The sequence below is a fragment of the Hypanus sabinus genome, chromosome 9 (genome assembly GCF_030144855.1).
Source record: "Hypanus sabinus isolate sHypSab1 chromosome 9, sHypSab1.hap1, whole genome shotgun sequence".
NCBI lineage: Eukaryota > Metazoa > Chordata > Chondrichthyes > Myliobatiformes > Dasyatidae > Hypanus > Hypanus sabinus.
Window position 1 is genome coordinate 105,535,818 of NC_082714.1, and position 22,434 is coordinate 105,558,251.

The window sequence follows — 22,434 nt, forward strand, 5'->3', positions numbered from 1 at the left end:
ACTGGGGTCTTTACAGATCGGGACAGTTCAGTCACTGTATAACACTGAGGGCTGTACTGGTGGGTACTGGTCAGTCACTTTAAAATACTGCGTAACTGTACTGGTCTGGACAGTTCAGTCACTGTATAACACTGGGGTACTGTACTGCGGGGTACTGGTTAGTCACTGTATGACACTGGGGGACTGTACTAGTGGGGACAGGTCTGTCACTGTTTAACCCTGCTGGACTGTAATGGTGGGGACAGGTCTGTCAGTATATTCCACAGGGGACAGTACTGGTGGGGACAGGTCAATCACAGTATTACACTGGGGAGTGTACTTGCGGCTCAAGTTCAGTCAAAGTATAACACTCGGGGACTGTACAGGTGTAGACAGGTCAGTCACTGTATAACACTCAGTGACTGTACCAGTGGGGACAGGTCAGTCACAGTCTAACACAGGGGACAGTACTGGTGGGGACAGGTCAGTCACTGTATAACACAGGTGACAGTTCTGTCGGACAGGTCAGTCACTGTATAACACTGGGGGATTGTACTGGTGGCGACAGGGCAGTCAGTGTATAACACTGGGGGACTGTACAGGTGCGGACAGGTCAGTTACTGTATAACCCTGGTGGACAGTACTGCTGGGGACATGTCAGTCCCTGAATAACAATGGGGAACCGTTCTGGTGGGGACAGGTCAGACACTGTATAACACAATGGACTGTACTGGTGGGGTCAGGTAATTCACTGTATAACACAGTTGACAGTTCTGTCGGACAGGTCAGTCGCTGTATAACACTGGGGTACTGTACTGGTGGCGACAGGTCAGTCAGTGTATAAAACTGGGGGACTGTACTGGTGGTGACAGATCAGTCACTGTATAACATTGGGGGACTGTACTGGTGGGGGCAGGTCATTCACTGTATAACACTTTGGACTGTACTGGTGAGGACAAGTTAGGCACTGTATAACACTGGGAAGTGTACTGGTGGGGACAGGCCAGTCACAGTAATATACCAGGAACTGTCCAGGTGGGGACAGGTTAGTCACTGTTTAACAAAGGTGGACTGTATCGGTGGGAACAGGGCAGTCACTGTCTAACACTGGGACCTTTATTGATGTGGACATGTCAGTCTCTGTAAAAAACTGGAGGACAGTACTGATGGGGACAGGTTAGTCACTGAATAACACTGGGATCTGTACTGATGGGGACAGGTCAGTCACTTTATAACATTGGGGTACTGTATTGGTGTGGACAGGTCATTCACAGTATAACACAGAGGACTGTACTGCTGGGGACATATCAATCACTGTATAACACTGAATGTATGTTCTGGTTGAGACAGGTCAGTCACTCTATAAGACTACAGGACTGTACTGTTGGGGACTTGTAAGTCACAGTATAACACTGGGGGACTATACTGGTGGGGGGCAGGACAGTCACTGTATAACTCTCAGGGACTGTACCAGTGGGGGCAGGTCAGTCACTGTATAACACTGGGGGACTGTACTGGTGGGTACAGGTCAATCACTGTATAACACTGGGGGTCTGTTCTGGTGGGGACAGGTCTGTCACTGTATAACACAGGGGACAGAAATGGTGGGGAAAGCTCAGTCACTGTATAGCACAGAGGGCCATACTGTTGGGGACAGGTCAGCAATGGTATAACACTGGGGTCTGTACTGATGGGGACAGGTCAGTCACCTTATAACATTGGGGTACTGTATTGGTGGGGACAGGTCATTCACAGTACAACACAGAGGACTGTACTGCTGGGGACATGTCAATCACTGTATAACACTGAATGTATGTTCTGGTTGAGACAGGTCAGTCACTCTATAAGACTATGGGACTGTACTGGTGGGGACATGTAAGTCACAGTATAACACTGGGGGACTATACGGGTGGGGGCAGGTCAGTCACTGTATAACATTGGGGGACTGTACTGGTGGGGACAGGTCATTCACTGTATAACACAGTGGACTGTACTGTTGGGGACAGGTCAGCCACGTTAAAACACTGGGTGACTGTACTGCTGGGGACAGGTCTGTCACCGTATAACACAGGGGACAGTACTGGTGGGGACAGCTCAGTCACTGTATAACACAGGGGGCTGTACTGTTGGGGACAGGTCAGTCACTGTATAACACTGGGGGACTGTACTGATGGGGACAGGTCAGTCACTGTATAACACTGGGGGACAGTACTGGTGGGGACAGGTCAGTAACTGCGTACCACAGGTGTACTATACTGTTGGGGACAGGTCAGTCACTGCATAACACGGGGGACTGTACTGGTGGGAACAGGTCAGTCACTGTATTACACAGGGGACATTACTTGTGGGGACAGGTCATTCACCGTATAACACTGGGGGACTGTTCTCGTGGGGACAGGTCTGCCAGTGTATAACACGGGGGACAGTACTGGTGGGGACAGGTGAGTCGCTGTATAACACTGGGGCACTGTACTGCTGGGGACATGTCAGTCCCTGTATAACACAGGGGGGCTGTACCATTGTGGACAGGTCAGTCACTGTATAACACTGTGGTACTGTACTGGTGGGGACAGGTCAGTCACTATATAACACAGGGGACTGTACTGGTGGGGACATGTGAGTCACTGTATAACACTGGGGGACTGTACTGGTGGGGACAGGTCAGTCACTGTATAACACAGGGGGACTGTAATGGTGGGGACATGTGAGTCACTGTATAACACAGGGGACTGTACTGGTGGGGACATGTGAGTCACTGTATAACACTGGGGAACTGTACAGGTGATGACATTTCAGTCACTATATAACACAAGTGGACTGTACTGGTGGGGATAGGTCAGTCACTGTATAACACTGCGGGACTCTACTGGTGGGGACAGGTTAGTCACTGTTTCACAATGTGGGACTGTACTGGTGAGGGCAGGTCTGTCACTGTAGAACATGGGAGGACAGTACCGGTGGGGACAGGTCAGTCACTATATAACACAGGGGGACAGTACTGGTGGGGACAGGTCAGTCACTGTAAAAGACTCGGGGACTGTAGTGGTGGGCACAGGTCAGTCACTGTATAGTACTGTGGTCTGTACTGGTGGGGACAGGTCAGTCGCAGTACAACACTGGGGGACTGTTGTGGTTTTGACAGGTCAGTCACTCTATAACACTCAGGGACTGTACCAGTGGGAACAGGTCTGTCCGTGTATAACACGGGGGACATACTTCTGGGCACAGGTCTGTCAGTGTATAACACGGGGGACAGTACTGGTGGGGACAGGTGAGTCGCTGTATAATACTGGGGCACTGTACTGCTGGGGACATGTCAGTCCCTGTATAACACAGGGGGGCTGTACCATTGTGGACAGGTCAGTCACTGTATAACCCAAGGGACAGTACTGGTGGGGACAGGTCAGTCACTGTATAACACTGTGGGACTGTACTGGTGGGACAGGTCAGTCACTATATAACACAGGGGACTGTACTGGTGGGGACAGGTCAGTCACTGTCTAACACAGAGGTCCGTACTGTTGGGGACAGGTCAGTCACTGTATAACACTGAATGTATGTTCTGGTTGAAACAGGTCAGTCACTCTATAAGATTATGGGACTGTACTGGTGGGGACATGTAAGTCACAGTACAACACTGGGGGACTATACTGGTGGGGACAGGTCAGTCACTGTATAACACTGGGGGACTGTACTGGTGGGGACATTTCAGTCACTGTATAACACTGAATGTATGTTCTGGTTGAGACAGGTCAGTCACTCTATAAGATTATGGGACTGTACTGGTGGGGACATGTAAGTCACAGTACAACACTGGGGGACTATACTGGTGGGGACAGGTCAGTCACTGTATAACACTGGGGGACTGTACTGGTGGGGACATTTCAGTCACTGTATAACACTGAATGTATGTTCTGGTTGAGACAGGTCAGTCACTCTATAAGATTATGGGACTGTACTGGTGGGGACATGTAAGTCACAGTACAACACTGGGGGACTATACTGGTGGGGACAGGTCAGTCACTGTATAACACTGGGGGACTGTACTGGTGGGGACATTTCAGTCACTGTATAACACAGTGGACTGTACTGTTGGGGACAGGTCAGCCACGTTAAAACACTGGGTGACTGTACTGCTGGGGACAGGTCTGTCACCGTATAACACAAAGGGCCGTACTGTTGGGGACAGGTCAGTCACTGTATAAAACTGGGGACAGGTTAGTCAGTGTATAACACTGTGGACTGTACTGGTGGGGTCAGGTCAGTTACAGTATTAAACAGATGACTTGACTGGTGGGGACAGGTCAGTCACTGTATAACACTGTGGTCTTTACTGATGGGGACAGGTCAGTCTCTCTATAAAACTGGAGAACGGTAATGGTGGGGACAGGTCAGTCACTGTATAAAACTGGGGACAGTACTGGTGGGGAAAGCTCAGTCACTGTATAGCACAGAGTGCCTTACTGGTGGGGACAGGTCAGTCACTGTATGACACTGGGGCACTGTACTGGTGGGAAAAGGTCATTAACTGTATAAAATGGGAAAGTTCTGGTGGGGACAGGTTAGTCACTATAACACTGGTGGACTGTACTGGTGGGGACAGGTCAGTCACTATATAACACAAGGGGACTGTACTGGTGGGGATAGGTCAGTCACTGTATAACACTGCGGGACTCTACTGGTGGGGACAGGTTAGTCACTGTTTCACAATGTGGGACTGTACTGGTGAGGGCAGGTCTGTCACTGTAGAACATGGGAGGACAGTACCGGTGGGGACAGGTCAGTCACTATATAACACAGGGGGACAGTACTGGTGGGGACAGGTGGTTGGATCGCTGAGCTGTGGGATGTACATATCTGAGGGATCGCTGTGCTAAGGGATGTATATATATGATGGGTCCATATGCTGAGGGATCGCTGTGCTGTGGGATGTAAACATCTGAGGGGTCTCTGTGCTGAGGGATCGCTGTGCTGTGGGATGTATACATCTGAGGGGTACCTGTGCTGCGGGATGTATACATCTGAGGGATCTCTGTGCTGTGGGATGTATACATCTGAGGGGTCCCTGTGCTGTGGGATTTATACATCTGAGGGATCGCTGCGCTGTGGGTTGTATACATCTGAGGGGTCTCCGTGCTGAGGGATCGCTATGCTTTGGGATGTATGTATCTGCGGGGACTCCGTGCTGAGGGATCGCTGCTCTGTGGGATGTATACATCTGAGGGGTCTCAGTGCTGAGGGATCGCTATGCTGCGGGATGTATACATCTGAGGGGTACCTGTGCTGCGGGATGTATACATCTGAGGGATCTCTGTGCTGTGGGATCTATACATCTGAGGGATCGCTGCGCTGTGGGTTGTATACATCTGAGGGGTCTCCGTGCTGAGGGATCGCTTAGCTGTGAGATGTATGTATCTGCGGGGACTCCGTGCTGAGGGATCGCTGCTCTGTGGGATGTATACATCTGAGGGGTACCTGTGCTGTGGGATGTATACATCTGAGGGGTACCTGTGCTGTGGGATGTATACATCTGAGGGGTCTCCGTGCTGAGGGATCGCTGTGCTGTGGGATGTATACATCTGAGGGGTCACTGTGCTGTGGGATGTATACATCTGAGGGGTCTCTGTGCTGTGGGATGTATACATCTGAGGGATCACTGTACTGTAGGATGTATACATCTGAGGGGTCTCCGTGCTGAGGGATCGCTGTGCTGTGGGATGTATACATCTGAGGGATCGCTGTGCTGTGGGATGTATACATCTGAGGGGTCTCCGTGCTGAGGGATCGCTGTGCTGAGGGATGTATACATCTGAGGGATCGCTGTGCTGTGGGATGTATACATCTGAGGGGTCTCTGTGCTGAGGGATTGCTGTGCTGTGGGATGTATACATCTGAGGGGTCTCCGTGCTGAGGGATTGCTGTGCTGTGGGATGTATACATCTGAGGGGTCTCTGTGCTGTGGGATCTATACATCTGAGGGATCACTGTGCTGTGGGATGTATACATCTGAGTGGTCTCCGTGCTGAGGGATCGCTGTGCTGTGGAATGTATACATCTGAGGGATCGCTGTGCTGTGGGATGTATACATCTGAGGGGTCTCTGTGCTGAGGGGTCTCTGTGCTGTGGGATGTTTACATCAGTGCTGTGGGATGTATACATCTGAGTGTTCCCTGTGCTGAGGGATCACTGAGCTCTGGGATGTATACATCTGAGTGGTCGCCATGCTGAGGGCTATGTGTGCTGTGGGATGTATACATCTGAGGGATCTCTGTGCTGAGGGATCACTGTGCTGTGGGATGTATACATCTGAGGGATCTCTGTGCTGTGGGATGTATACATCTGAGGGATCTCTGTGCTGACGGATGTATACATCTGAGGGATCTCTGTGCTGAGGGATCGCTGAGCTGTGGGATGTATACATCTGTGGGGACACTGTGCTGAGGGATCACTGTGCTGTGGGAGATATACATGTGAGGTGTCCCTGTGCTGAGGGATCGTTGTGCTGTGTGATGTATACATCTGACGGATCTCTGTGCTCTAGGATGTGTACATTTGAGCGGTCCCTGTGCTGAGGGGTCACTGTGCTGTGGGATGTATACATATGAGGAGTTTCTGTGCTGAGGGATCGCTGGTCAGTGGATTGTATACATTTGAAGGGTCCCTAAGCTGAGGGATCGCTGTGCTGTGGGATGTATACATCGGAGGGGTCTCCGTGCTGAGGGATCAATGTGCTGTGGGATGTATACATCTGAGGGGTCTCTGAGCTGAGGGATCGCTGTGCTGTGGGATGTATACATCTGAGGGATTGCTGTGCTGTGGGATGTATACATCTGATTGATCTCTGTGCTGTGGGATGTAGACATCCGAGGAATCTCTGTTCTCAGGGATTAATGTGCTGTGGGATGTATACATCTGAGGGGTCTCTGTGCTGTGGGATGTATACATCTGAGGGATCTCCGTGCTGTGGGATGTATACATCTGAGGGATCTCTGTGCTGTGGGATGTATACATCTGAGGGATCTCCGTGCTGAGGGATGTATACATCTGATTGATCTCTGTGCTGTGGGATGTATACATCTGAGTGGTCTCCGTGCTGAGGGATCAATGTGCTGTGGGATGTATACATCTGAGGGCTCTCAGTGCTGAGGGATCAATGTGCTGTGGGATGTATACATCTGAGTGGTCTCCATGCTGAGGGATCAATGTGCTGTGGGATGTATACATCTGATGGGTCCCTAAGCTGAGGTATCGCTGTGCTGTGGGATGTATACATCTGAGGGGTCTCTGTGCTGAGGGATCGCTGTGCTGTGGGATGTATACATCTGAGTGATCTCTGTGCTGTGGGATGTAAACATCTGAGGCGGGGGTCGGCAACCTGCGGCTCCCGAGCCATTTGTGGCTCTTTCACCTCTGTGCTGCGGCTCCCTGTGGCTTTGGGAAATAATTGGTCAGTATTTAATTAAAATGTATTTTATGTTAGTTTGTTAGCTTTTGAAATGTAATTATGGTGATCTTGTACAACCTAAGTGTAGCGACACATTTCCTGCCACATCCGAAACGGCTCACAATTAGCCAGCATTCCGGCTAAGGGAGATAGCCTACGGGGGTTTGTGAGTACGCGTCTTTTGCAGCATCTGCGTCCATGGGGGCTGGGTTGAGGGAAGCTGAAAAGCAAGGCTGTTTAGTTCGAATAAAGCTATCTTTGACTGCAGTTTACTGACACCGCTACAACGTGTTTTTATCGCTGGCTGTCCAGACGGAAGGTGCTGAAACGCTTTGTCGCGTGTCTGGAAGAAGTGAAAACTTTCCTGGGCAGCAAAGGGCTCACCTTTCCTGAGCTGGAACAGCCAGAGTGGCTGGAAAAGCTACACTTCATGGTAGGCATGACAGCGCACCTGAACACGCTGAACACAGCTCTTCAGGGGAAAGGACGTACAGCCCTGCACATGTTGGAGGATGTTTTGGCATTCGAGCGCAAGTTGACAGTGCTTGCCAGAGATTTACAGAAAGGCACTTTGTCTCACTTCCCCAATTTGAGAGAGTTCAAACAAGGTCACGACATGATAATTTCGGAGTATTTACATTCTGCAATCATCGCAATGCAAACATCGTTTGGGAAACGCTTCTGTGAGTTCAGAGAGGAAAAAAACACATTATCCTTCCCGGTCACTCCCTTAAGCATCGATCCTTCCCTACTGAATACGACTGCATTGGCAGGTGTGAGTCAACCTGATCTTGAGATGGAACTGGCCGACATAGCCGACAAAGACATATGGGTGTCCAAGTTTAGACGCTTGACAGCAGACCTTGAAGATGTTGCCCGTCAGAAGGCCGTTCTTGCTCAGAAACACAAATGGAGTGATATTGAAAACCTCACAGATGACAGCTTGCGATCCTGTGTAAAGATGAAGGTGACATCATACAGCCCTGATGTGCAGACGCTGTGCGCTGAGGTCCAGGAGCAGAAATCCCATTAACCAAGTATGATAAATATTTTAATTGCCTATTATTTTACTTATATTCATATTTTTTCATTGTTCAGTGAAATAGTCCTTTCATTTTTCAGGATGACAGCTGGCTGACGTTATTTTTGGTTTGCTGCTGGCGGAAAATTTAAGTTCGGCGTTTTTCATAAATACAAGAAGGACTCAAATAGACATTGAATATTTTACTTAAAAGTAACTTTCAACCCAACGTCTTTTTTTCGGAGTTCAAAATGTTTTTGTTGCATGCAGAAATGTAATTTCGTTTTCTCTGCAGGAGTTCATCAATTTCATAAATGCAACACATTATAGTTTGTTTATACATAGCATAAAGGCAAAAAAAACGTTGTATGCAGTGTTATTTCATTTTAAATGTCAAACGGGTTTTGCGGCTCCCAGTGTTTTCTTTTCTGTGGGAAACGGGTCCAAGTGGCTCTTTCAGTGGTAAAGGTTGCTGACCCCTGATCTGAGGGGTCTCTGTGCTGAGGGATGTATACATCTGGGGGATCTCTGTGCTGTGGGATGTATACATCTGAGGGATCTCTGTGCTGAGGGATGTATATATATGTTGGGTCCCTAAGCTGAGGGATCGCTGTGCTGTGGGATGTATACATCTGAGGGGTCTCTGTGCTGAGGGATCACTGTGCTCTGTGATGTATACATTTGAGGTATCTCTCTGCTGTGGGACGTATACATCTGAGGGGACTGTGCTCAGGTATCGCTGTGCTGTGGGATGTATACATCTGAGGGATCGCTGTGCTGTGGGATGTATACATCTGAGGGGTCTCCGTGCTGTGGGATGTATACATCTGAGGGATCGCTGTGCTGTGGGATGTATACATCTGAGGGATCTCTGTGCTGTGGGATGTATACATCTGAGGGATCTCTGTGCTGACAGATGTATACATCTGAGGGATCTCTGTGCTGAGGGATCACTGTGCTGTGGGATGTATACATCTGTGGGGACACTGTGCTGAGGGATCACTGTGCTGTGGGATGTATACATATGAGGAGTTTCTGTGCTGAGGGATCGCTGGTCAGTGGATTGTATACATTTGAAGGGTCCCTAAGCTGAGGGATCGCTGTGCTGTGGGATGTATACATCTGAGGGATCTCTGTGCTGACGGATGTATACATCTGAGGGATCTCTGTGCTGAGGGATGCATGCATATGTTGGGTCCCTACGCTTAGGGATCGCTGTGCTGTGGGATGTATACATCTGTGGGGACACTGTGCTGAGGGATCACTGTGCTGCGGGAGATATACATGTGAGGTGTCCCTGTGCTGAGGGATCGTTGTGCTGTGTGATCTATACATCGGAGGGATCTCTGTGCTGTAGGATGTATACATTTGAGCGGTCCCTGTGCTGAGGGGTCACTGTGCTGTGGGATGTATGCATATGAGGGGTTTCTGTTCTGAGGGATCGCTGGTCAGTGGAATGTATACATTTGAAGGGTCCCTAAGCTGAGGGATCGCTGTGCTGTGGGATGTAGACATCTGAGTGGTCTCTGTGCTGAGAGATCGCTGTGCTCTGGGATGTATACATCTGAGGGGTCTCTGTGCTGAGGGATCGCTGCGCTGTGGGTTGTATACATCTGAGGGGTCTCTGTGCTGAGGGATCGCTATGCTTTGGGATGTACGTATCTGCGGGGACTCCGTGCTGAGGGATCGCTGCTCTGTGGGATGTATACATCTGAGGGGTACCTGTGCTGTGGGATGTATACATCTGAGTGATCTCTGTGCTGTGGGATGTATACATCTGAGGGAACTCTGTGCTAAGGGATGTATATATATGATGGGTCCATATGCTGAGGGATCGCTGTGCTGTGGGATGTATACATCTGATGGGTCCCTAAGCTGAGGGATCGCTGTGCTGTGGGATGTATACATCTGAGGGGTCTCTGTGCTGAGGGATCGCTGTGCTCTGTGATGTATACATTTGAGGTATCTCTCTGCTGTGGGACGTATACATCTGAGGGGACTGTGCTCAGGTATCGTTGTGCTGAGGGATGTATACATCTGAGGGATCGCTGTGCTGTGGGATGTATACATCTGAGGGGTCTCTGTGCTGTGGGATGTATACATCTGAGGGATCTCTGTGCTGTGGGATGTATACATCTGAGGGATCTCTGTGCTGATGGATGTATACATCTGAGGGATCTCTGTGCTGTGGGATGTATACATCTGAGGGATCTCTGTGCTGTGGGATGTATACATCTGAGGGATCGCTGTGCTGTGGGATGTATACATCTGAGGGATCGCTGTGCTGTGGGATGTATACATCTGAGGGATCTCTGTGCTGTGGGATGTATACATCTGAGGGATCTCTGTGCTGACGGATGTATACATCTGAGGGATCTCTGTGCTGAGGGATCGCTGAACTGTGGGATGTATACATCTGTGGGGACACTGTGCTGTGGGATCGCTGAGCTGTGGGATGTATACATCTGTGGGGACACTGTGCTGAGGGATCACTGTGCTGCGGGAGATATACATGTGAGGTGTCCCTGTGCTGAGGGATCGTTGTGCTGTGTGATGTATACATCTGACGGATCTCTGTGCTCTAGGATGTGTACATTTGAGTGGTCCCTGTGCTGAGGGGTCTCTGTGCTGTGGGATGTATACATATGAGGAGTTTCTGTGCTGAGGGATCGCTGGTCAGTGGATTGTATACATTTGAAGGGTCCCTAAGCTGAGGGATCGCTGTGCTGTGGGATGTATACATCTGAGGGATCTCTGTGCTGACGGATGTATACATCTGAGGGATCTCTGTGCTGAGGGATGCATGCATATGTTGGGTCCCTACGCTTAGGGATCGCTGTGCTGTGGGATGTATACATCTGTGGGGTCTCCGTGCTGAGGGATCGCTGTGCTGTGGGATGTATACATCTGAGGGATCTCTGTGCTGACGGATGTATACATCTGAGGGATCTCTGTGCTGAGGGATCGCTGAGCTGTGGGATGTATACATCTGTGGGGACACTGTGCTGAGGGATCACTGTGCTGCGGGAGATATACATGTGAGGTGTCCCTGTGCTGAGGGATCGTTGTGCTGTGTGATCTATACATCTGAGGGATCTCTGTGCTGTAGGATGTATACATTTGAGCGGTCCCTGTGCTGAGGGGTCACTGTGCTGTGGGATGTATACATATGAGGGGTTTCTGTTCTGAGGGATCGCTGGTCAGTGGAATGTATACATTTGAAGGGTCCCTAAGCTGAGGGATCGCTGTGCTGTGGGATGTAGACATCTGAGTGGTCTCTGTGCTGAGGGATCACTGTGCTCTGGGATGTATACATCTGAGGGGTACCTGTGCTGCGGGATGTATACATCTGAGGGATCGCTGCGCTGTGGGTTGTATACATCTGAGGGGTCTCTGTGCTGAGGGATCGCTATGCTTTGGGATGTACGTATCTGCGGGGACTCCGTGCTGAGGGATCGCTGCTCTGTGGGATGTATACATCTGAGGTATCGCTGTGCTGTGGGATGTATACATCTGAGGGGTCTCTGTGCTGAGGGATGTATACATCTGAGGGGTCTCTGTGCTGAGGGATCGCTGTGCTGTGGGATGTATACATCTGAGAGGTCTCTGTGCTGAGGGATGTATACATCTGAGGGCTCTCAGTGCTGAGGGATCGCTGTGCTGTGGGATGTATACATCTGAGGGGTCCCTGTGCTGAGGGATCGCTGTGCTGTGGGATGTATACATCTGAGTGTTCCCTGTGCTGAGGGATCACTGAGCTCTGGGATGTATACATCTGAGTGGTCGCCATGCTGAGGGATGTATACATCTGAGTGGTCGCCATGCTGTGGGATGTATACATCTGAGTGTTCCCTGTGCTGAGGGATCACTGAGCTCTGGGATGTATACATCTGAGTGGTCGCCATGCTGAGGGATGTATACATCTGAGTGTTCCCTGTGCTGTGGATGTATACATCTGAGTGTTCCCTGTGCTGTGGATGTATACATCTGAGTGTTCCCTGTGCTGTGGGATGTATACATCTGAGGGGTCTCTGTGCTGTGGATGTATACATCTGAGTGTTCCCTGTGCTGTGGATGTATACATCTGAGTGTTCCCTGTGCTGTGGGATGTATACATCTGAGGGGTCTCTGTGCTGTGGATGTATACATCTGAGTGTTCCCTGTGCTGTGGATGTATACATCTGAGGGGTCTCTGTGCTGTGGATGTATACATCTGAGTGTTCCCTGTGCTGTGGGATGTATACATCTGAGGGGTCTCTGTGCTGTGGGATGTATACATCTGAGTGGTCCCTGTGCTGAGGGATCGTTGTGCTGTGGGATGTTTACATCTGAGGGGTCTATGTGCTCAGGGATCGCTGTGCTGTGGGATGTATACATCTGAGGGATCTCTGTGCTGTGGATGTATACATCTGAGTGTTCCCTGTGCTGTGGATGTATACATCTGAGGGGTCTCTGTGCTGTGGATGTATACATCTGAGTGTTCCCTGTGCTGTGGGATGTATACATCTGAGGGGTCTCTGTGCTGTGGGATGTATACATCTGAGTGGTCCCTGTGCTGAGGGATCGTTGTGCTGTGGGATGTTTACATCTGAGGGGTCTATGTGCTCAGGGATCGCTGTGCTGTGGGATGTATACATCTGAGGGATCTCCGTGCTGAGGGATGTATACATCTGAGGGGTCTCTGTGCTGAGGGATCTGACTGTATTTTGAGGGATCGTTGTGTTTGAGGGATTTCTGTGTAGTGATGTGTGTGTGTGTGTGTGTGTGTGTATGATCTTTGTGGTGAAGGATCTGTAGATGCCACAGAAGTGCAAACCCGTTCTCTTTTCCCTGCCATACTGTGGGTCCACATGTCCCAGGCATCTCAACCAGTGGCATAGCTGGACCCCCAAGGGAATGATGGAGGTTTAACTCTGATTTATCCCATTCATTCAGTGTTATCTGACTGGAAAGCTGGCTGGGACATTGTGTAGACTGGAGCCCTGGTGACGGGCGGGCGTCTGAGGTCTGGACATTTTATGAAGGTCATGTCTGCCGTTCCACGAGGTTATCCCTTAGTTGCACTGCCCTGGACAGTTTTCCAAGCAGATTCAGGAACTGCAGGTATGGGACCAGGCCAGCAGGCTGCTGATCAGTGTCTGTGCCAAGGTTGTTTCAAGGTTAATCAGAAATGGGAGACAGTGTGTGTGCAGACTGGGTCTGTGTGTGATCACTCTGCCTGCTGAGCATTCTTTACAGCTTATGACATAATTTATGTGGTTACTTTTGCTTATTCAATGCCAAGCGTCCCATTTTTTTTATTATGGAGCGCACTCATCACCTGCTTCCCACAACCACCAATGGTTACTCATGATTGCGCTGTTTGAAATTACATTAAGGGTTGTTAACTCATCTCTCCGTCTCTCTCTTCAGACGTTGCTGTCAGCTGCAGCTTAGTTGTCGCTCTCTTGCCTGAGTCAGAGTGTTGTGTGTTCGTGTCTCATTCCAGAGATGTGAATACCCGTCTGACACATTGAACAGAAGCCCTGACTAGCTTATTGTGGGCAATGTTACTGTGCAACCAATGTCTAGGCATTTACATAGAACAGTACAGCACTGTACAGGCCCTTCGGCCCATGGTATCGTACCGACCTTTTAACCTACTCTAAAATCAATCTAACCCTGATTGAGTGAACTTGGCCTTTGCCCCTTGGAGCGACGGAGGATGAGAGGAGACCCGATAGAGGTGTGCAAGATGATGAGGGGTATTGATCGTGTGGATAGTCAGAGGCTTTTGCCCAGGGCTGGAATGGTTGCCACAAGAGGACAAAGGTTTCAGGTGCTGGGGAGTAGGTACAGAGGAGATGTCAGGGGTAAGATTTTTACTCAGAGAGTGGTGAGTGCACGGAATGGGCTGCTGGCAACAGTGGTGGAGGCGGACATGATAGGGTCTTTCAAGAGGCTTTTAGATAGGTACATGGAGCTTAGTAAACTAGATGGCTATGGGTAAGCCTAGTAATTTCTAAGGTAAGGACATGTTTGGCACAACTTTGTGGGCCGAAGGGCCTGTATTGTGCTGTAGGTTTTCTATGTTTCTAACCCATCCCTCTCTCATAGCCTCCAATTATCTTTCATCCATGTACCTGTCTAAAAGTCTCTGGAATATCCCTGGTATATCTGCCCTTACCACCACACCTGGCAACCAGTTCCATGCCCCCACCATTATTACATTATTACTGTTAATTAATTTGTTTTGTATTTGTACAGTTCGTCTTCTTTTGCATGTTGCTTGTTTGTCAGTCTTTGTTTTTCACTGATTCTGTTGGATTTCTTTGTTCTACTGTGGACATCTCTCAGGAAAATGGATCTCAGGGCAGCTTATATGTACTTGATAATATATCTACTTTGAACCTTTGAACCTTGAACTCTCTCCTGAATAGTGAACCAATTTTGAAATTGTGGCTTCTGGTTCTAGACACAGTGGCCACCTCTTGTCTTGTAAGAATTTTGTACATTTCAATGGGATCAGCTCTCCTACATCTGAAGTAAGTCAGTGTTGTAGCCTCTCCACATACAGCTTATGTCACATCACACTCCCCCACCCAAGACTGGGTCTGGTAAAACCTCATTGCATTCTTTCTGGTGCTTTCTCGGCTGGCAAGACCAGAGAGGTACTCAGTAATCCACGTGTGGACTCACTGGGGTTCGATGTAAGACATCTTTACTCCAGCACTCAGCTGCTTTGCAACGGTGGGACTTTGCGTGATCGGCGGAAGGATACAACACAATGCTTGCAGCAAGTAGAACAGCACCAGCGACCCACGATTAATCCCAACCTCTGCTGCTGTCGGCGCGGAGTCTGCACGTTCTAGTGTGACCACAGGCGATTCATCTGAGTACGCCTGCTTGCCCCCACGTCCCAAAGACATAAGGGTTGGCGAGTCAATCGGCTGCTGTAAATTAACCCTGGTGTGTAGTTCAAGTTGCAGTTCAAGTTTAACCATACACATGTACGGTATAAACTAAACAAAACAGTGTTCCTCTGAGGCCAAGGTGCAAAAGATAGTACATGCAGTCACACACAGCACATATAATTACAATAGCACATATTGCCACAAAATAATATTAGTTTAAGTCCCTGAGTGGCATGACCTGAAGATTGATGGTGCTTGGCATGAGCAAGCACGCAGCAGTTCCTCATCTCACCCTGGGCTCACCACAGGTGAGGCAAATCCAGCTTGTCTTCCAGGGGATGGGCACTAGAGAGCAGCATGTACAAGAGGGCCAGCCCCCAGCCCAGCACGGATTCCAGTGTGCACGCTTGCCTCGGTTCCCTCACTGTAGGTGAATGGCTTTACCTGGGGGAAGGTTGTTGAGTATGGGAGGAGAATAAAACTGGGATTAACATCTTGAAGGTCAGCACAGACCCAGAGGGTCGAAAGGCTTGTTCATCTCTCGGACTCACTATTACCAGCTGCTTGTTAAGCTTGCAGTAAATTCAAAGTAAGGACTCGCTTGTCAACGTGTTTCAATCCCTCACCATTTAAAAGTTGATGTTGCACAAATGGTTTTCTCTGTTTTTCTCACTTGTTTGGGATTGGAAAAAACCTGCAGCTGCATTGGTAACGAGCACGGCATGCTGGAGGAACTCAGCAAGTCAGGCAGCAGCTACGAAGGGAGGGGTGAGACCCTAAAAGGAAGGAGGCAGAAGCCTGAAGAAGAAGGTGGGGGGAAGGAAGGAGTATGAGATGGCAGATGATTGGATGAGGCCAGGTGAGGAGGCATGATGGGATGGAGTGGAGAAGAAGTTGGGTGTGGTTAGGCGGAAGCGGTAAAGGGCAGGAGAGGTAGTGAATCATGGAAGAAAGGGAAGTGACGGGCAGGTGAGGAGAAGGGTTGAGAGGGTGACCAGAATGCAAAAGTGAAAACGAGAGAAGGATGTAAAGGGAGAAATCACTGGAAGTTGGAGAAATCGATACTCATACCGTCAGGTTGGAGGCTACCGAGATACAGTATGAAGTGTTGCTACTCCAACCTATGCTTAGCCTCATCGTTGCAGTAGAGGAGGCCCTGGCCATGTTAGGACTGACACCTTCGTATTCTGGCTTCCTTTCCAGTCCTGATGAAGGGTCTTGGTCTGTTTACTCCCTCCAGAGATGCTTCTTGACTTGTGGAGTTCCTTTAGATCTCTTGTGTTTATGGTTTCCAACATTTTAATTGGGCTATATTCAGGCTGTGAGTGATATTGATGAGTAGAATTGGAAATTGGTTTATTACTGTCATACGTACGAAGGCACAGCAAAAAGCTTTTTGCATGCCATCCAGATAGATCATGCCATACATAACTACATCAACATAACACAAAAGGAATGAACACAATGTAGAGTATAGAGTTGCAGTCCCAGAGAAAGTACGGTGCAGATAGACAAATGAAGTGTAAAGGTGATGTGCAAGATAGACTGGGAGATCAAGAGTTCATGTTTCGCGTATGAGGGGTCAGTTCAAGTTTTATAACAATGGGATAGAAGCTGTCCTTGACCCTGGTGGTGGGTATTGTTAAACTTTTGTATATCAGGAGGTTATTATAATTAACTTTCTGGCTGAAGACTACACAGGCACACCTCAAACAGTAGCTACCATGGTGATAAGGGAGAGAGGAATATGGCTGACCATTCGGTTCCTCTTGCCAGGCCAAGAAGTGATCAGCAGAACATGCAATCCTCAAAGAACAGTTGGACCTGGTAGAGTCTGTGGATCTGATATTATAGACTCATTGAAAATGAAATCACAGAAACAGGCCATTCAGCCCATCTTGTCCATGCTAGGTGACTACAACTTGTGGTACTAATAAATGATATTAGTATAGATGGGCACTTGGTGGGGTGTGACTCTATAACGTTGTAGGATGTGGTCAGGTGGGGTTAGTGTCAGAGAGTGGCTGATGTTCTGTGTGGATCCAGCAGGCTGAGGAGCCTGTTTCCTTTCTGCGTGACTCCCTCCTCACTCTATGACATTGATCTTGCATTTTACTGATGCAGTGGAAAGCAGTCTCACGGAGACTGGGGCCAAAAAGTGAGCTGGAGGAATGCAAAGGGTCAGGCGACATACCTGGAGGGAATTGGACTTCCAATGTTTACATCTGAACGGAATAGAGTAGGGAGGCGGGAGCCAGTATCAAGGCGTAGAGCAAGAGCAGGTGAGCGTCGGTAAGGAAGGTGACAGGCAATTGAAGAGGGGAAGGTGGAAATAGTGACAGAAGCTGGAACGGGATCGGTGCTGGGAACAAAGGGTTGTAGGTGATGGAATCTGATGGGAGAGGAAGGTGCAGCATGGAATCAAGGGAGGGACAGGGGGGCGGGCAGATGGGAACAGTGGGGGAGGGGAACGAGTGGGATGACTATGGGTGACGGGCAGATTCAGTAGTGGAGGAGGGGAATGAGGGTGATTGGGGGTGGTGGTTGGAGTGAAGGGAGAGAGCCTGGGTAGATAAAGAGAGAGGACAAAGGGTGGAGCTGGCCATCTCAAATTGGAGAAGCCAATGTTCGTGCCATTGAGTTTGTAGACTACCTTGGTGGAACGTGATGTTCTTTAAGTTTGCATTCAGCCTCACCGAGGCTGAGGAGAGCAGTTCAACTGGCAATGGGTACAAACCTGAAAAACAGAAGGGCAAAGGAAGAGCTGGAAAGGAGTATTGGCTAGATTACTCTTCAGCTTACACCCTGTGGACACAACAGGCCAAATGTCTTCCTCCTGCATTGCCTTACCTGCAATTCTGTGATGGAAAAGAAGTGCAAAATGCAAAATAAATCTAACCACTGAGAAAGAGAAGGCTGTTAGGAGGAGACCCAACACATTTAATGTTACTGTCAACGGAGTGGGGTGGGAACTGTAATGTCATCTTTAGAAAATTTAACACAGAATTCAGGTGATATTGGAATTGAAAATGCAACAGATTTTTTTCAGCTTATTTCCCTGGAGTCTGCTATTATCCTCCTTGCTGTTTACTGTTTTGTGTCATCTGCAAATTTTAAAGTTATGCCTGTGAGTGGGTGCTAATAATGTGTCACGTGACACACACCCAATGTGAAGCCGAATTGGAAGAGCTGCCTCGGTGTAATTGAAGCAGAGATGTTTGTTGAATTTGAGCAGTGTTTAACTATACACAGAGCGTGATTGGCTATCACAGCTCTGAAATGAGTCATTGAGGTGACTTTAGATTCAGCCTAATTGTCTGATTATCATGGGGGCAGGACCCAGGGCTCTGCTGTGGCTGCTAGATTTTTCTGCCATCTAAACGTGCTGCTTTTGGATAGTGTTCAAAACCGTTCGGCACTCCACACAAAGAGAGGGGCCCCACTCTAGTCTGGAGGACTCCAGTCTGTCCACTGTTCTGCCTGATTGTAGAGCATCACAAGGCCAATTCGCTAGGAGAAACGTTGTCATAAGTAAACTGAGGAAGCTGAAGTAATTTGTACTCAGTGTGACTGTAGAATACGGGCCAGAGACAAAAGCAGAGACTGCTGGAAACACACAGCAAGTCAAGCAGCATCTGTGGAGGGAAAAACAGTGTCAACGTTTCAGGTGCAAAGCCCCTTCAGCAGAACTGGGAGAGTGTCTGTGTACAGATGGATAACCTGCAGCAGACAGACAGAGAGACAGATAGGCAGAGGGTGCACCCTGCAGTTGCTGAGCTCAACATCGAGTCCCGGCAAAAAGTGAGAAGGTGTTCAGCTCATGTTGGGCCTCGTTGTATCAGAGCAGGTGGTCACATGCAGAGAGGCCAGACTGGGAGGAGGGCAAAGAACTGAAGCACTTGACGACAGAAAGCACAGCTTCACCCCTGCGGACTGAGCGCCGGCGATCGGCCGAGCCATCTCCCAATTTCAAAAAAAAATTTGAAGTAAATGTATGATCAAAGTCGTACAAGTTACCACGCGCAGTACAACCCAGAGATTCACTTCCTCACAGGCATCCACAGCCAGAAGAAATACAACAAAAAGAACTATCTATAAACAAAGACGTGCAAGCACCAATGTGCTAAAAAAAATCTGCAACTAAAAACAATACTGAGTTGTAAAGAATCCTTGAAAGTGAGTCTGTCGGTGATAGAATCAGTTCAAGGTAGTGGCGATCGAAGAGCTGGCTAAGGAGCCTGATGGCTGCAGGTTCCTGAGTTTGGTGCTATGAGTGTTGTTGCGTGAATGAAGTCACTGGAGTGAAGTACTGGTAGCTATGAAGCAGCCTCTTTATTCAACAAAGCTAGATACAGTGGGCGTCATACCGAGACACTCTCGGTGGAAAGGTCTGGCTGGCCTCGCTACCTGATATTTTATGTGCTAAACATCAAAGGAGAATTCCATATTTACAATGCACCCACTAGGCTTTCTTTGAAACTACACACAAACTTCTTACCTCCCGATTTGCACCCACACCACAAACATCTAAAGGGATTTTAATCAGCATCGTCTAGTCTGTGATTCAAGGCTTTTAGGAACCTACTGTTCAGAGCTGCATTTTAAATTAAATCTACAATCAATATTTAGATTTGAAGGTTGGTGGCTGAAATAACTTGCTATGTATGCTAAACCCAAAAGTTGCTCTAACAACCCCTCCTTTTGGCCCTCCTGGATAAAAATAATTTTTGTACCAGTAAAGGCCAACCCTTAAGGAGTATCTACTCAAATAAGCCAGCAAAAAATGCCCTGCCTTGGAATTTCTCCCCCCGATCCCCCAAATTACCTTCTGTGCATCTACATCTACCCAATCACCCCTAGTCACTACCTACAAAATGCTTAGCAGAGAGACTATTCCAGAAATTTGAACAACAGTCTTTTGAAATATGGCTTCTTTTTATGCCGGTTGGCTCTTCCCCTGCTGGCCAATTGCAGCTAAATCACATTCTTCGTCTTCATTCCTTCATCCTCTGGTCGCTAAAACCCTCTCTTTCCAGGGCCACCAGCAAGGCAAGTTCACCAGGCTCACAGGCCCTCTCATTAATGTACAGGAAGGGGTTGGGGTGCTCTCTCTTTGAATGACTGCAAGGATCTCTCCCTGGTGGCAACCCCTTCCGAACTGTCCAGTCGATTGCTGGGCGGACTGCTGAAAGGGGCCAGCTCATTCTATTCACTCTCCAGTCAGTCTGGGGTGGCGACCTTCAGATTGCTGGGTGGACTGCTGATAGGGGCCAGCTCACTTGTATTCACTCCCCATTCAGGCTTCCGATGCCATGTCCAATCGTCCTCAGCCTGCCACGCTGTGCAGTTGTGCAACTTTGCTTTAATTTAAATCCCTTCCCATCTATTTTCCCCAATATCTTTTCTATTCTATGCTGTTCAACTAATCATCTACCTTCAGCAGCCAGCCTTCATTACAGAGTACCGTCACCATCACACTTCCTCATGCTATTCACAGGTTTCTGTCACGCTCTCAGTGTCTTCTGCCTTTGCGTTTCCTGTGGGTGTATTTCCATCAGCTGTGGCCAGCTGGTGGTCACCTCTGAGGTTCTCTGTAATTACATGGGTACCGGATACATGCGATCCCCCGCTCTGTCACTGGCAGCAACAAGAGGGTGAGTCGTGTGCTTCAACCTGAAAACGGTGCTTGCACTGGCTGCCTCGTTGGGTCTGCACACAGACACAAGTGTCAATAGTAAAAAAGTACCACCTGTGGTCCTATCCATCTAGGGGCAAACCCTGCCCTTTCAGGCAGCACCCTCACCATGACCTGGTCACCTGGCTGAGGGAGGACCACGTCCTTTCCACCTGGGTCTCTCTGATCAGCAATCCGCTGCCGCTGTTTTGCTCGAACCTTCTACAATTTAAGTTGGTTACAATGGCCTTTCATATACCGTGTCATTCTATCCCTGTAGGCCCCGGGCTCACCACAACCCGTAATCGCCCTATAAGGGAGTCGTGTTGCTCGCCCCACCAATAATTCGTCGGATCTGAAACCCAGGGTGTGGTTCGGGGATGTTTGCAATCACATCAGGCTTTGTCTAAGGCTGAACCTTTCTACCATTCCTGAACTCCGGGGGTGGTAGGGTACTTGGAAACGTTGTCGAATCCCTGACAGTTGGCACATTTCCTTCATCACTTCACCTGTGAAATGTGCTCCCTGATCCAAGTCCACCTGGACTGCGGATCCCCCCCACCCCCGGGAGGAATTCCTGAACCAGAATCTGTGCTGCGGTGCTGGCGGTGTGGTTCCTTGCTGGGAAAGCCTCTACCCACCCCGTGAAGTGATCCATAATTACCTGACAGCACCTTTCCCCCGCCTCTGGGTCGGGGCCCTGTGAAGTCCACCTGGATGCCTCCCCAGGGTTCCCTTGGCTGTGGTTGATCTGCCAGCTATAGCTTTCCGCCCTTACCAGGGTTATACCGGGCACAAATGATACAACGGTGGGAGAATTTCTCAACATTCCCGCCCATCCTGGGCCACGACCAGCCCTGCTGGAGGGTCATGGATATGTTCCGCCTCCGCTGGTGCATCACCCCATGATATATCTTCAGCAGTGTCTGCCTAATACATGTTGGTGCCACAACTCCCTCCTCCCCGTGTGTCCAGCTCCCATCTGCTCCCTCCTTTCTCCACCATCTCTCCTCTTCTGCCTCCACCTCTTCCTATAATGTTACTAATCTGGCTTCCATCATTTCTTCCTGCACACTTGCAATTTCATTTGCTTCTTGTTCCCCCGCTCGCTCATTTCCTCTCTGCTCCCTATCTCCCCTTGCTGGCGAGCTTTCACTTTCATTGGTGCCACCTCTGCTGGCAGACTCGCTGCTTCCAGCAGTTGTTGTGTTAGGTGCCAGAGCTGAATCCCTGCCTCTGGTGAGGTTACAAATCCTTGTCATGCCCATGCCATCGGATGCACCACCCTGAGGGCATACCAGCTGTCTGCACGTATATTTGCTTGTCTGCCTTTACTGTAGCGCAGTGCTTCTATCAGGGCCACCAGTTCCACCAGCTGAACTGAGCAACCCCCTGGCACTGCCCTTGAAGCTAAACCTTCACC